This window comes from Patagioenas fasciata, chromosome Z (genome assembly GCF_037038585.1).
Source record: "Patagioenas fasciata isolate bPatFas1 chromosome Z, bPatFas1.hap1, whole genome shotgun sequence".
NCBI classification, from domain to species: Eukaryota; Metazoa; Chordata; class Aves; order Columbiformes; family Columbidae; genus Patagioenas; species Patagioenas fasciata.
This window is the reverse complement of record NC_092560.1, coordinates 8,064,269-8,080,143: the sequence shown is the minus strand read 5'-3', so window position 1 is coordinate 8,080,143 and position 15,875 is coordinate 8,064,269.

Genomic DNA, 15,875 nt, shown 5'->3' with positions numbered 1-15,875 from the left:
AAAAGCCCTGCTAGTGCCGCCGGCGGTGCGACCTCTTGCAGGGCTGGGGAGAGTCCTGGGAGCCAGGGTTCCTCCTCTTTGGGGGGCGCCGGGGCCTCCTAGGCGAGCGGTCCCTGCCCCAGCTGGGAGCAGAGGGACCTGCTGCCACCGCCTGCCCCGGCTCCTCCTGGGGCTGCTCCTGCTCTGCAGGGACGGGCACAGATGGGGAGCAGCCAGGAACTCCGCGCAGAGCAGCCGCCGATGTGCTGGGCTGCTCCCCCACGTCAGAGCCTGCAGAGCTGCCGGAGGAGGCCAGGATGGAGTTGGGAGTCCCCTCCCAGGAGCTGCTGGAGCTGAAGCTGCTGGAGCTGCTGGAGCTGGAGCTGCTGGAGCCAGAGCTGCTGGAGCTGGAGGTGGTTGCCGTGCTGTCATCCTCTTCCCCAGCAGCCTGGGATCGCAGGAGCCTCTGGGCCTCCTCTCTGCACTGGCTCACTATGATGGAAATCACACCATGGACCAGTTCTCTAGTGTACTCCTCCAGGTAGTCCTCCATCATCTGCATCAGGGACTCCCCGTCCAGACCGCAGACGCACAGGGCGTGCAGGATGGTGCTCTCTGCACTCCTTGCAAGCCACCACTGGGACCCATAAATTGTCCCCAGCTGCTGGCGCAGCCAAGGCAGCATGGGGTCAAGGAGATGTTCATGTCTCTGGAAGAGTTCTGCCCAGACATCGGGCAGGAGGCCACCCACGGCCTGTGGCCCTGCAGCTCCCTGTTCAGCTGGGGATGCCATCTCCTCCGGAGAAGAGGGAGGGGATGGCACAGGGTGATGGGGGCTGTTTTCAGCTGGGCTGCCGGGAGCTGTTCCTGCCTGGCTGTTGGCATCTGGCAACTCTTCAGAGGGTGTGATGACAAACTGCAGAAAGTCACCTTCTTCCTGCTCAGAAAACCTGACAGTGTCTATGGGTCTTCTGCAGAGTGGGCAGTTTGGTTTCACCTCTGTCCAACGCAGGATGCAGCCCAGGCAGAACTGGTGGCGGCAGGGCATCGCAGAAGCGATGTCATTTCGAGCGTCTTGGCAGATGGGGCAGCTCCACTGTGGCTCCATGGCCATGGTTTTGCTCTGCAGCGGGTTGTTGAAGACCTGAGGTCGAGGAACTGCTCCCACTCACTGGTACCAGAACTGCCAAAGGGTTTTGCACGCTGCAGAAGTGAGAGAGGCCACGGTCACTTGCTGTACCAGGGAGGAGAGGAAGAAATGCCCAGGCCCCTCGAGAAGGACGTTCTCATGGCTCCCGGAGCCCCATCGCCCACCCATGGTCACCCCGGGGGGACGTTTCCCCACTCAGCTCACCTGTGCTGCTGCAAGCGTGTCTGCAGTGCCCGGCTGCCTGAACCAGGCAGGGCCGGGGAAACACAAGGGATGGCTCCGCAATGGGCACCGAGAGCTGCTGACAGCAGCCCCCAAAGCACCACCCAGCACCACGAGAAGCCTCGCTCAGGCCTCCAGACCTCGCAAGCTGCTCGGCAGGAGTCCAGGCACGAGCCAGGCTGGGCCAGGCTCTGCTGACGCCCCAAGATAAGCAGCGAGGGACGTGAGGTCACAGTCCATCGCTTGTGATGTCACCATTCAATGCCAGCTGATGTTACCCTCCACCACACGGTGACATCCTAAAGGACGGTCATGCCAGTCACCAGCGCCTTGTTGGTGTCTTGTCTTCACCCTAAGAGATGCCCTTGCACTTCACTTTCTCCAGTCCAGTCTCCTACCAAAATAAACAACTAAGCCCTAATTGCTTTTTTGCCATTTGATCCCAGCTTAGCTACATCTGGTCTCACATTGGTCATTTCAGACAGTGTTATGCTGTTAGTAGCATGAATTAGCAAAACTAATTGATCGTATTTTCAAAAATGTAATTTTATACAAAGTGGTATGAGAATTTTTATAGAACACCAAATTGATCATTTTTCTGGGGTTTGTTTTTTGTTTGTATAGTTATGGTTGGTTGTTTTATTTTTGCTGCTGTTGTAGTTTCTTCATTCACTGTAAACATACCTGCAAGGTCCATATGTGTTATTAGTGTTCATATGAACAGTGCTTCACAGAACCACAGAATGTTTGGAGTTGGAAGCGACCTCTGGAGATCATCCAGTCCAACCCACCTGCTAAAGCAGGTTCACCAGAGCAGATTACACGGGCAGGTTTGAATGTCTCCAGAGAAGGAGACTCCACCACCTCTCTGGGCAGCCTGTAACAGGCTCTGGCATCCTCAAAGTAAAGATGTTTCTCCTCATATTCAGACAGATCCTCCTATGTTTCAGTCTGTGCCCATTTCCCCTCATCCTATTGCTGGGCACCACTGAAAGGAGTCTGGTCCATCCTCTTGACATTCACCCTTGAGATATTTATAAACATTGATGAGAATCCCTCTCAGCTTCTCTTCTCCAGGCTGAAAAGATCCAGCTCTCTCAGTCTCTCCTCATGAGAAAGGTGCTCTAGACCCCTAATCATCTTCGTAGCTCACTGCTGGACTCCTTCCAGTAATTCCTTGTCTTTCTTAAACTGGGGAGCCCAGAACTGGACACAGTACTCCAGATGTGGCCTCACCAGGGCAGAGTAGAGGGGGAGGATGATCTCCCTCGACCTACTGGTCACACTCTTCCTAATGCACCCCAGCAGACCATTGGCCTTCTTGGCCATAAGGGCACATTGTTGACTCAGGGTCAACCCAGTGTCCACCAGAACTTCTCTGCAGTGCTGCTTTCCAGCAGGTCAACCCCAACCTGTACTGGTGCCTGGGGTTATTCCTCCCCAGGTACAGGACCGTACCCTTTTCTGCCCAGTCCTCCAGCCTGTCCAGGTCTTGCTGAGTGGCAGCACAGCCTTCTGATGTGTCAGTCCTTCCTCCCAGTTTGGTATCAGGCACTAAGGTAAGTGGTAGTTTCCAATGGCCTCTTTAATATTCTTTTAAAAAATGGGTGCAGTTACTCTTTTTCCAGTCACTGAGGACTTTGCCTGATTCCTGTGACTTTTCAAATATGATGGGATTTTGGACTGGATATGACATCTGACAGTTTCCTCAGGACTCTGTGAGGCTTCTTGCTGGGTTCCATGGAGCTATGCATGCTCTCTTCAGGCCAATTTGCCATTTCCTTCACTACACTTGTCCCGTCTTTCCAGCAATTCTGCTTCCATTGCATGTCTTTTTGGTTTGGCCGTAGTGTGGAGGACACATTTTGGGTTTTGCTCCATTCCGTGAGGCTGGTTTGAGCTCCAAATGACACACAGGCTGAATACCAGAAGCATTGCAATAGCAGCAGAGCATTTCAGCAGCTCAGCACTCAGTAAAAGGCTTCAGGTCTGTGATTCTCAAGACCTAAGCAAACACTGGGCTAAAGACTCAGAGGCAGTAGTAAACCCACATGACAGAAATGTCTGGCTTAGCTGCATATGCAACTCTTAGTTCTCTTCACCCTTCCAGATCACGGCTTTCCTCTTCATGCTATGGTTTACCTTGCCAAAAAAAGGATATTTTCACTTTCAGATATTTCTCTCCTCAGTGAATAAGATTTCTACCAAGAAGAACAGTTCCTGGGGGTCAGCCAAGGGGTCAACTAAGGAGTGTCTTCAATGAAGCACATTTCTCCATGCGAGTGTAGCTCTTCAAGGAGCATCAAAACCCCTTTTTTTATTTTCCCAGTCCAAATCTGCTCTGAGAGTGCACTGTGACCAGCCGTAGAGCTCTGGTTACCCCTACAAGGTTCTGTTTGGATGCAGAGAAGCTGTACCCTGATGTACCCTGTGCCCTAGAAGGGACACTGTTGCATGGCCTGTCATGACTGGCTGGCAGCACCAGTGGCTCTGGCCAGTTTGCCCAGAAACCTCCTGATCAGGGGCTGCAAGTCTCCCCCTGTGCCCTTGGCCGTAGAGAAAGAACAGGTAACAGTAGGGTCACTCCAGCTGGGCACAGGCACCAGCTGCCTTTATTTAGCACCTTCCCCTTTGCAGACAAGCTCCTTGCCCTGACCATTCGTTGCTGACAGCTCTCCTGCTGGCAAAGGTGGCTGCCATGACGGCTCAGGCTCCTGCCCAGGGACTCCTGGGGGCTGCTCGCAGCTCGTTGGCTTGGCTGAGAGTTCCTGGGCTTTGCCACGACGGTCAAACAGCCTCTTCTTCTCCCCCTTGCTAAAGGGGACAGCAGAAAGGGCCTCAGTTCTGTGGCTGGGAAGAAAGGCTTACAACACCCCAAAGCCTGGCTCAGGCCAGGAGCTCCTGGAGGTGCTGCTGAGGGCAATGGCTGCTTTGTGTGTTGTCTCATGGGCCCCTGTGCCCCAACCCCTTTGCAGCAAGAAGAGGGCAGATCAGCCGGGGGTGAAGCAGGGCAGGGCCAAGAGTCGGGATAGAGCGGCCATCGCATCTGCTGTGCCCAGGAGTTGCTGTGTGGGGAGAGCAAGCACAGGCTGCCAGATTTGGGAAGGCAGAACCAAGCAGCTGAGCCAGCCTTTCATCTTTAGCCCAGACACCTCCAGTGCTGGAGCCACCCAAAGCTTTCCCTGGCCTCTGTGGGAGCCAGCACACACTCACACTTCCCATGCTGTCTGCAGCGGGGGCAGCTCTGCCTGCCCCTCTGGTGTTCTCTGCCTTGTAGGGCTTGGGCATCTCTCGTTCTTCTGGAACCTCTCCTTCAGCTTCTCGGCATAGGCCTTTCTCAGGAGGTGGGGAGGGCAATAGGGATCCTCGTACACATAGCGGCAGAGGCTCTGCAAAGGCAGAAGAGGCTCTCCTAAAGCACTGCCACTGGTAGCTGGGGCTGCTCCAATGGCTTCAGCCCAGGTGTGGCACTTGCACAGGCTTGGATTAGTTTTCACAGCAGAGGTGCTGTGATTCTGTGAAGTATGGGAGTGAAACAGACTGCCAGTGTCACAGCCAACTGCACACTTCAGCCTGGGGCACTAGGGACAGCTGTTCCTGCAGGGCAATGCGCAGGGCATGGGCAGACACCAGACCCTGCCTGGGCAACTGACCACCGCACTGCTGCTGTGCCTGTGCCAGGAGACCTGCCCTGCTCTCCTCCCAGAGAGGGGAAATGCGCTTTTCTTGAGGGCTGTGAAGGTCGTGCCATACCTGGCCTTGCTCCATCTTCTGTCCTGCTCTGCTGGCATGGTATTTGAGCCACACTTCTGCTTCCACCTCTTGGCGCTTCCATGCCATCAGCAGCTGGAGACGTTTCTCTGCCCTGTCGGTGCTTGTTCCCTGGAGGCCACATACACATTCACCGTTAGTCCCCTCGGGCTTGGGCAGGGCAGGAGGGCTGGGACAGTGGCCAGCTCTTGCTGCCTCTTCTGCCCCAGCTCACAGCCCAAAATGTGACTGGCTGGCAATCCCTGGGGCATACCATTCTTAAGGGCTGCAGAACACCCCCAGGGAGCTGCTCAGTTGTAGGTCTGGACTGCTTCAGCTCCTCTTGGGATGCCTCGATTACTGGCAGGAATCTGAAGAGGCATTGGCAGGCTGAGCTTGTGGGAGCCCAGTCTTAGCTGGTTGCTCTGGGATGGGCTCGCAGTTTGCTCCCCATCACTGGCACTATCAGGGCGGTTGGCAGGCGGACCACATGTCCAGCAGGACAACATCTTGCAATGTCTCCAGGGCCTTCTGCATCAGCAGAGGCACCCCAGACAAGAAAAACATCTTGCTCCCACTACAACAAGGGCACAGTGTGCCCCTGAGCCCCCACACCACTCCTCCAGCATGCTCACCTGGTTCGGCAAGGTTCCCTGGCTTTAGTCCACCCAATTACCCTCGCCAGCTGCCTGGCAATAGAAACCCTCCGCTGAGCCAGGAACACCGGATCCAGCACACTCACTGCAAGAGGGAGGCAAAAGAACAGCACAGGGGCATCTTTGGGACCATGCAGACCAGCAGGAGCAGCAGAGCTGCCCTGTCATGCCACGCAAGGCTCGCCAACAGTTTGTGCCACCCCTGGGAGCCACGGTTCCAGGGATGTTCTTGTCCCTTGCCCACACTGGGTCTGCTCCAGCACCGAACTCCTCCTGAGCCACCCGCCTCCCTGGCACATGGTTATTTTCCTGCTCTCTCTCGCACCTCTGTTGCAGCAGGGACCCACCACTGGGGGGAACTGGGAGGTGCTGGGGAACTCCAAGGGCCCGCTGGCCAGAGACAACTGTCCCATCACTGGTGAGCTCTCCTCCTGACATCCCAACACATGGCTTGCAAGAGCAATGTGGGCCTGGCCTGACCTCGCCAACAATTGCAGGTAGAGCTGCTGGAAGGCAGTCCCCAGGTGAAATAGGAGGCAGAGCCCTTGGCTCCGTTTCACAGTGTGGGTCTGTCCAGCTCAGAGCCTCTTGCACAACAGGTCACCCCACATGGACTAGGATGGGTGCCCAGGCTGAAAGAGCCGCCTCCTCCTCTGCTACACCCAGCAGAGCCACCTTGGCTCTGCTGCCCTGGCCAGCGCAAGAGGAGCACTCACAGACCCCTGCCAGCACTCGGCTGAGACATCACCTCTGCGGGCACCCCTGCCCCACGGCGTCGAGTCCCTCCTGGGCTTCAGAGATATCACAGTGGCCGATGTTTGGTGAGGGATCTCACGTGCAAACCTGCAAACAAGAAGGCACCAGGTGGGCAAGAGAACACCACGCTCCCTTGGGGCTGACACTGCTAAGCTGTTGGATGGCATCTTGGGGAGCCGCTGCCAAATCCTTGGAAGACACAGCTCTCTGTGGGACCTAAGAGGCCCTGCACTCTCCATCAGCCCCTGCTGTGTTTCCCTCGCCTTCCTGACAGAAAGCTGATGGTTCCAGCACACACCTTCCTTGCTGTCCCCACAGACCCTCCCATCTCTCTCAGGTCACATCAAGAGCAGCCTGGCTGCTTTGTAGACTCTCTCCAAGCTGGAAATGAGAAAGCGGTGGGCAGACTACAGATCGGGAAGCTCTCCTGGGTCTTGCCTAAGTTTGGCAGGAAAGGGACCTTGGCAAGAGGCTGCCCCCACAGCAGGGGCTGAGCAGCTGCTCCCTGGACCAGCTGGCTGTCACAGAAGCCATTTCGCTCACCTTGGCAGCGTGATGACCTCATCTCGACTGAATCGATTAAAGTTGTTTTTGCCTGCAAAGGCCACCAGACGCATTATCTTGGGGTCCTGTAAGTGGAAAGAGACCTCAGCAGGTGCCCGTGGCACATGCTGGTTGCTCATAAAGGCAGCAAACAATCTTGCTGCTCAAAGACACAAAGGCTGCCTTTCAGGAAGCCTGGCACCACCTTCTCCCCTGATGTCAGTAGCCCTTCCTCAGAGGGCCCAAGGCACTATCAAGACGTGGCCCAGCTCATCAAGAGCGTGCCTAGGCCAGGTGGCAAGGCAGGTGACAGCAAGCAAGAGAAAGCAGCTGGAGAGAGCTCTGACAGCATTGTCACAGAGCCACAAGGAGGAGCCCAGAGAAATGACCAGCTCACCCCTATAAGAGCTGCCAGCATGTTGCCTGTCGTGTCCAGCTCCAGCAGGCAGTCATCAAAGAAGGTCATGCTGATTGTTCTTCTTCGCACAGCAAGGATGCCAATGCCTCTGAAGGAGAATTCCACCTCCTTCTTGTCTCGGATGGCCCCAGCAAAGAACAGCAGGGTCTCGTGGATGCACCGCTCCACGATTTCTGAGCGGAAGTGGATGGCTGTGGCAATCTCCTCGAAGTCCAGCTGAATGAATGGTGTCTCATCTAGGAAACAAGCACAAAGCAACAAAGTTCACTCCCAGCGTGGTTCAGCTGACTATGAGACCAGGTGCCATCAGTGCCCAGCCCTCGGGCAATGGTCTCCCAGAGAGTGCTCCCCTTTCAGCTTCAGCCATGTCTTCAGAATGGACCTAATGGACATGGGAAGGCAAAGAGAAGCTTTGGCTCCTTCTGCGAGCAACCAACTGGAAGGTAAGATGAGCTGGGGAGATCAGGTTGTCTCCCTAGGCACAGGCAGAGTGCTGGGCCACCATACCTGTGCCCACACTCAGTGCTCTCCAGCTTGGAAGAGCTTTTGCTCAGCCATGCCACAGAGGTCGTCAGCACCAAGCCAAATGCAAGGGCTCTGCAGGGGAAACACCTGTCTTCTTACCAGGAATTTTGGTCTTTGCACACTTGAGCTTGTAAAATTTCTTCAGAAACCTGCATGGCTGGAACACGGGTCTCTCAATAGCCAAAACCTGGCCCTCTCCCACCGAGGCTTGTGCTGGGACAAGTGCAAATGTCCCAACTCCAATCTCCACTGCCTGAAAACACAAGCAAGAAGATGGAGCGCTGGCAGGGCTGTGCAGAGATGGGAAGGCTGCCAGATGACTGCCATGGTCCTGGGGATGGCATTTTGTGCCCAGCTCCGCAGGGCCAGAGGCAGGATGTGTCGCGGGCAGGAGGCGAGGCTCACCCTCTTCTGTGAGAGCTCTTTCCTGATGTACTTAGATGCAGAAGCCCAGACTTTGCAGATCTCTGAAAAACAAAGTAAAAGCCAGCCACGCTCTGGGTCAGCAACAGCACAGTATCCAGCACCCATGGAGGCTGCAGCAGAGTCACTCGTGGATCCCTTGCCCTGAACAAACACTTGCACCACTGGGGCTGCCCCATTGCATTCTTCACCCCCCCCCCGCCCAGGCTCCAAGAAGCCCACTCTGTGACTAGGACAGGTCTGGAAAGGAAAATCAGGTATCAGTAATATTTTGGGGAGGGGGATCCCACCCTTTGACATGGCCAGAGGCCTGTGTTATCATAGTCACCCTTGAGCCTGAAGGCACCATCAGGCAGGGCTACCCTGCAGCTGCTGGTCTCCTCCAGAAGACCCTGCTACAGCCCCAGCCCCAGTTTCAGAGTTTCCACAGCTTGTCTCTACTTCATCTTGGCTCCAGTGGTGCTCCTGCAAGGGTCCCCAGAGCCTTACCATTGGTGGTGAGCTCCCTGAGGGTTGGGAGATCATCGGGCTCCAAGGGTTTAAGCAGCAGGTACTTGATCATCTTTGCCTCTGTGCTCTGGAGCAGCTGGGGCAGAGGTGCTTATCCTGCTGCAAAACCTCTCTGCTCCTCTCCTCCTCCTCACCACTTCCCCAAATGTCATCCCCAATGCTCTCCCACAGCCTACTCTGGGCTCCTCCTGGCAGCAGGAGAGCTCCTGCACTGGAGAGAGCAGCCCTGGTATTGCCCAAACCTGGTCGAAGGCTGTGGTCCCAGGACACAGCGGGACAGGGAGTTGTCACCGTTATGTGTGTGTCCCACTGTGATGCCACCCCACGTCACACAGGGCTGTGTAACCCCACGCGTGTTTGGCCCCAACATGGGCAGGGCAGCCCCGCTGGGCACCTGAGGCTGCTGCGCTGACACTCCCACCTGCGGATCTCAACTCAGCCCCTCGGCTGGTGTCACCACGTTATTGCTGGGTGGCGACCAAATACTGCTTAGCAAAAAGGAAGCCCAGGCATATTGGGAACCAGAGTTGTTCTTAACTACTGGTGACCACTGTGCCCCTTGGTCCCCAACGCAAAGCACAGCTTATTGGGCAGGAGGTCTTAAACCCTTGGAACAGGGAGACCCTCTCACCATGACAGGGTCAATGGATCAATTGGTAGAAAATGTACAAAAAGCAGCTCATCTGCAAATGAGCTTAAACACAGACAAGAGTCTCCTATGATGATGCCTGTTGATCCTGAACGGGTGACACCCTTGATAAGAGATCTCCCTGAATCTCTAGAACCTATTGGCACACAACTGCAAAGCACTATCCAGGCAGTACCTCAAAGTGAAAGGGTCTCAGCCCTGACTATAGTACTCAAAGGACAAAGGTAGGGACTTGGGGAGAGGTCACTCAAGAGTTGATTAATTATGGGCAGAAATATGGTCCAGTTAATTCAAAAAGTTTAAGGGCTATGTTAAAAGACCCATGTATCTGGGTAGATAAAACCATTTGTAAGAATCACCAGGCATTCAGTCAGTGGCGCAATAGAAACAAAATATCTCTCGTTAAGCCCTCAGGCAGGAGGGACATATCGAGTAAAGGCAATAGTCTTTGGGCTAGGGGATGGAGGAAAGGTATTCCCTGAGGTCTGATAGATTAACAACTGATAAAATTGAAAAACTAGCTTTAGGATGCCCCAAAAAACTTTTGCCCAGAATAGAAACCTTTGGAGCCCCAAATCCAAGTGCCCCCTTGGCGGATTTAGTTGATTTCACTGCCCTTGGAAACCTATGGAAAACTAACTCCTTTGCTCTGTAACAGTGAGCGGCAGGGCGAAGGGCGGATATTAGACAGTTCACTGTAAGACATTGAGGCAATTTACTAGTCACCTGTCCTGAAGTCTCACTATAACATCAGCCAAATCTCCAAGTACCCTTGGATGAATCGCATCAGCCCCATCGACTTACAAGAATTTAGCTGGAGCAGCCAATCCCACATTAGTTTGGGGTTGGCTGGCAGTTCATCATACTCACGGCCATGGTTCTCTAGCCCAGGGATCTGATGGTCACAGGGGCCATCATCAGTGTTGAAGACTGAGGTAAAGAAAGCATTAAATATCTCTGCTTTATCTGTGTTTCTGTTTGTGAGGTCACCACACTCATCAAGTAGTGGGTCAATGTTATTTCTGTCTTGCCTTTTGCCATTTTTAAAAGGCCTTTTTATTGTCCCTCACAGTACTGGCCAGCTTCATCTCTAACGGAGCTCTGGCCACATCGATTTTTTTCCCTATAGTGCCAAGAAGCATCTGTGCAGTCCTCCCAGGCCGCCTGACTTTGCTTCCACTGGCCATACATATTTTTTTTGCCTTAGTTTTAGAAGAAGATCCTTGCTGAGCTAAGCCAGCCTTCTGCCTCGCCTGCTTGACTTTTGACATTTTGTAATTGCCTGCTCCTGTGCTTTTACAAGGTGGTACTTAAACAGTGACCAGCACTGATGGAACCCAGCACTTTCAAAAGACTTTTTTTCCAGGGGACCTTACTACTCTGAGCAACTTGAAGTCTGCTCTCCTCACAACCATAGCTGAGGTCTTGCTGGCATTTTTCCTTAGCATAGATTTTAAATTCAGCTCCTTCATGATCACTGTGGCCAAGGCAGCCACCTATTGCCACTTCTACCCATGAGACCCTCTCTGTTAATAAGGAGAATATCTAGGGAGGCGCCTTTCCTGGTCACACACCTCATCGCTTTTTGGACCTGAGGACATGCATGGGGCTGCAGCACGGAGACCAGAGGTGGCCTCTAAGCCTGGTCATTCCTGCACCACAAGGAGTTGGTGGACACCAACCTGCATGGCTCAGGGAAGCCTGGACCCCTCCGGGGGTCACAGCCACCCAAAGCTTTTCTCGGTCTCTGTAGTAGCAAATACATACTTGCTCTTCCCTCATCTCTCACTTTTCCTCCCTCAAAGAAAACACGCCAGCAGCTTCCTGGGCCTGGCAATGGAAGAGCACCCTCCTGCTCATTACAGCCTCTCATCAAGTGCTAACAAGAGCCTTCCCTGTCAGTACTGCCTTCCCAGTCACTGCTGAAGGGCAGCCACTGCTGACAGGATAAAAAGCCTTTTGTAACACGAGGTCTCCCCTGGACATCCCAGGACAACAGTAGCACAGGGAGAACACACGCACTATGGAGGCCACAGTATGAGCCACCCCAGCCCCCAGCAGCCCCATGCCATGTCCCTGGCAGAGACACCTGCCATCCTGTCACAGGGTCTGTGCTGACCCTCTGGCAGCACCAGTGGCCCAAGAAACTTCGCCAAGAAACCCCTCAACCGGGAACTGCAGGGACCCTTCTGAGCCCTTGGCAGCACGGGGGGCAGTAGGGTCACTCTGGCTGGACACAGGCAACAGCGGCCTTTATTTGGTACCTTCCCCTTCGCACAGACACTCATTGCTTTTCAGCCTTTTTCAGAACCTCTTTCACTGTCTGGTCACAGCTGCATTTCCTGTGGGACCAGGCTGTGCCACCATGGCCCTGGGGGCTCCAGGGGGCCTCGGCTGATGGTGGGGTTGAGGGCCAGGGAAAAGGACTAGGAGAATAGCGAGAAAGCAGAACCCAGTAACTGTGTCAGAAGAATATTTCATTATTTAACTTTTTGTGAATAAAGAATTCATTAAACCCTGCTAGTGTCGCCAGCGGGGCGGCCTCTTGCAGGGCTGGGGAGGGTCCTGGGGGCTGGGGTTCCTCCTCTTCGGAGGGCGCCGGGACCCCCCGGGCAAGTGGTCCCTGTCCCAGCCCTGGCCAGAGGGACCTGCTGCCACCATCTGCCCCGGCTCCTCCTGGGGCTGCTCCTGCTCTGCAGGGATGGGCACAGATGGGGAATGGCTGGGAAGCCCATGCAGAGCAGCCTCCGATGTGCTGGGCTGCTCCTCCACATCAGAGCCTGCAGAGCTGCTGGAGGAAGCCAGGCTGGAGTTGGGAGTCCCCTCTCGGGAGCTGGTGCAGCTGGTACAGCTGGAGCTGCTGGAGCTGGAGCTGCCAGAGCTGGAGCTGCTGGAGCCAGAGCTGCTGGAGCTGGAGGTGACTGCCGTGCTGTCGTCCTCTTCCCCAGCATCTTGGGATCGCAGGAGCCTCTGGGCCTCCTCTCTGCACCAGCTCGCAATGATGGAAATCACACCATGGACCAGCTGTCCTGTATACTCCTCCAGGTAGTCCTCCATCGTCTGCACCAGGGACTCCCCATCCAGACCGTAGACACACAGGGTGTGCAGGATGGTGCTCTCTGCACTCCTTGCAAGCCACCACCGGGACCCATAGATGGCCCCCAGCTGCTGGCGCAGCCAAGGCAGCACGGGGTCGAGGAGATGTTCATGTCTCTGGAAGAGTTCTGCCCAGACCTCGGGCAGGAGGCCACCCACGGCCTGTGGCCCTGCAGCCCCCTGTTCAGCTGGGGATGCCATCTCCTCCGGAGAAGAGGGAGGGGACGGCACAGGGTGATGGGGGCTGTTTTCAGCTGGGCTGCCAGGAGCTGTTCCTGCCTGGCTGCTGGCATATGGCAACTCTTCAGAGGGTGTGATGACGAACTGCAGAAAGTCGCCTTCTTCCTGCTCAGAAAACCTGACAGTGTCTATGGGTCTTCTGCAGAGTGGGCAGTCTGGTTTCATCTCTGTCCAACGCAGGATGCAGCCCAGGCAGAACTGGTGGCGGCAGGGCATCGCAGAAGCGATGTCATTTCGAGCGTCTTGGCAGATGGGGCAGCTCCACTGTGGCTCCATGGCCATGGTTTTGCTCTGCAGCGGGTTGATGAGAGCTGAGGTTGAGGAGCTGCTCCCACTCACTGGTACCAGCGCTGCCAAAGGGTTTTGCACGCTGCAGAGGTGAGAGAGGCCACGGTCACTTGTTGTACCAGGGAGGAGAGGAAGAAATGCCCAGGCCCCTCGAGAAGGACGTTCTCATGGCTCCCGGAGCCCCATCGCCCACCCATGGCCACCCTGGGGGGAGGTTTCCCCACACAGCTCACCTGTGCTGCTGCAAGCGTGTCTGCAGTGCCCGGCTGCCTGAACCAGGCAGGGCCGGGGAAACACAAGGGATGGCTCTGGAAAGGGCACCAAGAGCTGCTGACAGCAGCCCCCAAAGCACCACCCAGCACCACGAGAAGCCTCGCTCAGACCTCCAGACCTCGCAAGCTGCTCGGCAGGAGTCCAGGCATGAGCCAGGCTTGGCCAGGCTCTGCTGACGCCCCAAGATAAACAGCGAGGGACGTGAGGTCACTGTCCATCGCTTGTGATGTCACCATTCAATGCCAGCTGATGTTACCCTCCACCACACGGTGACATCCTAAAGGACGGTCATGCCAGTCACCAGCGCCTTGGTGGTGTCTTGTCTTCAGCCCCAAGAGATGCCCTTGCACTTCATTTTCTCCAGTCCAGTCTCCTACCAAAATAAACAACTCAGCCCTAATTGCTTTTTTGCCATTTGGTCCCAGCTTGGCTACATCTGCTCCCACATTGGTTACTTCAGACAGTATTATTTACCTAGTGCCAGACTTAGGTGATGTTACGAATCTGGTCTGTGTTTCACTCATTACTCCTCTATAGGCATTACCCTGGTGCTTTTTCAGAACCTTTTCCATTGCTGGGACTGCAGCCGGAGTCCCTGCCGGAGAAGCCTCATAGAATAATAGAATGTCCTGGGTTGGAAAGGACCCACAAGGATCATCGAGTCCAACTCCTGTCACTGCATATGACAACCCCACAGTTCACACCATATGTCTGAGGACGTTGTCTTGTCTCTTCGTGTAGACTGCCACACTACCTCCCCAGGAGCTTGTTCCAGTGCTCCACCACTTTCAGGGTGAAGAACCTTGTCCTAGTGTCCATCCTGAACCTCCCCTGGCTCATCTTCCTGCCATTCCCTTGGGTTCTGTCTTTGGTCACCAGAGAGAAGAGATCAGCACCTGCTGTTCTTCCTCACCTTGTCAGGAAGCTGTAGCCGCCATGAGGTCTCCCCTCAGTCTCCTCTCCTCTTCTCCACGCTGAACAAACCAAGTGACTTTAGCTGCTCCTCATACGGCTTTACCTCTAAACCCTTCACCAGCTCCATAGCCCTCCTCTGGACACTCTCCAGTAGCTTTCTAACTTTTTACCCTGTGGTTCCCAGCCCTGCACACAGTGAATGCTCCAGGTGAGGCCGCACCAATGCAGAGCAGAGCGGGACCATCCCCTCCCTGCCTGGCTGGCGATGCTGCGCTGGATGCACCAGGACACGGGTCCCTCTTGGCTGCCAGGGACACAGTTGGCTCATGTTCAACTTGCTGTCAACCAGAACCCCCAGATCCCTCTCTGTGGGGCTGTTTTCCAGCATCTTGTCCCCCAGTCTGTCTGTACAGCCAGGGCTGCCGTGTCCCAGGTGCAAAATCCGGTACTTGCCCTTGTTGAATTTCATGTGGTTGGTGATTGCCCAGTTCTCCAGTTTCTCCAGATCCCCCTGCTTGTAACTTCAAGTTTAGCACAGGGTTATGAGACTTCATGGTCATATCCACAATTGAGAAGTCCTCTTTCTGCCTCAAGTCCCATTAGTAATTGAATGCAAAGACTGCAGCCCAGCTGGTGATGGTGTTTGGGCTCATTTTACCTAAGCAGCTGAAGAGAAATTCATTGATAAGCAAATTAACTCTTACATGCTTTTCTCTGACTTGTCGACAGATATACCTTCCATAGCTTTCTAGCTATTAAAAAAAAAAAAAAGGTGAGGGTTATTAGAATGTGCAAATCTTAGATTTGCGCAGTGTCAAGAGATGTAACGTTACTCTGACATGCATTTAGTTGAATATATTTTCAATCAAGTCCTCCTGTACACTATCTAGATTGAGAAATAAGGTAGGCATTGTTTACATGTTTGAGCAGCAAGAGAGATTGCATTTGTTCTAGTGCTGCAGTTTTCAAGTTGGTCGTGAAGTATGTGGCTTCTTCTAAACTAATAACATATTATTCTATTTACCCATAAGGAGACAGAAAAGAAAGTTACTGTTTGTGCTCTGAATCCTACAGCCCCTGTAACATCCTGGATGTTTCCTATACTTTGGAAGCTTGTTGAAATTACGGGGAACTTGGATGTGTTGTGCTAAAAGCTGCATTTCCTCATGCTGAAAACACTGCAGGGTTGAGGAGGGGAGAGGAACAAAAATGATGTTTCACTTTATTTCTCAGTGAAAAGACATTGGACATAGGGGTAAATAATTCCTTTTTTTGCCATATCTTCCATAAACCTCTTTTCTGATGTTCATGGGTGCTAACAGAGAGTTTTCCTTCCACAGTTCACACTTTGTTCGGAAGTCTCATTTAACACAGCCATAACCTGTGACACTGCTTTTTGAAATTCTTACCTGTGCTCCTGGATACCTCAGCGAACCTTGTAAAACACCTTCACAAGCCTCTTTTTATCTTCATTTAAACCCT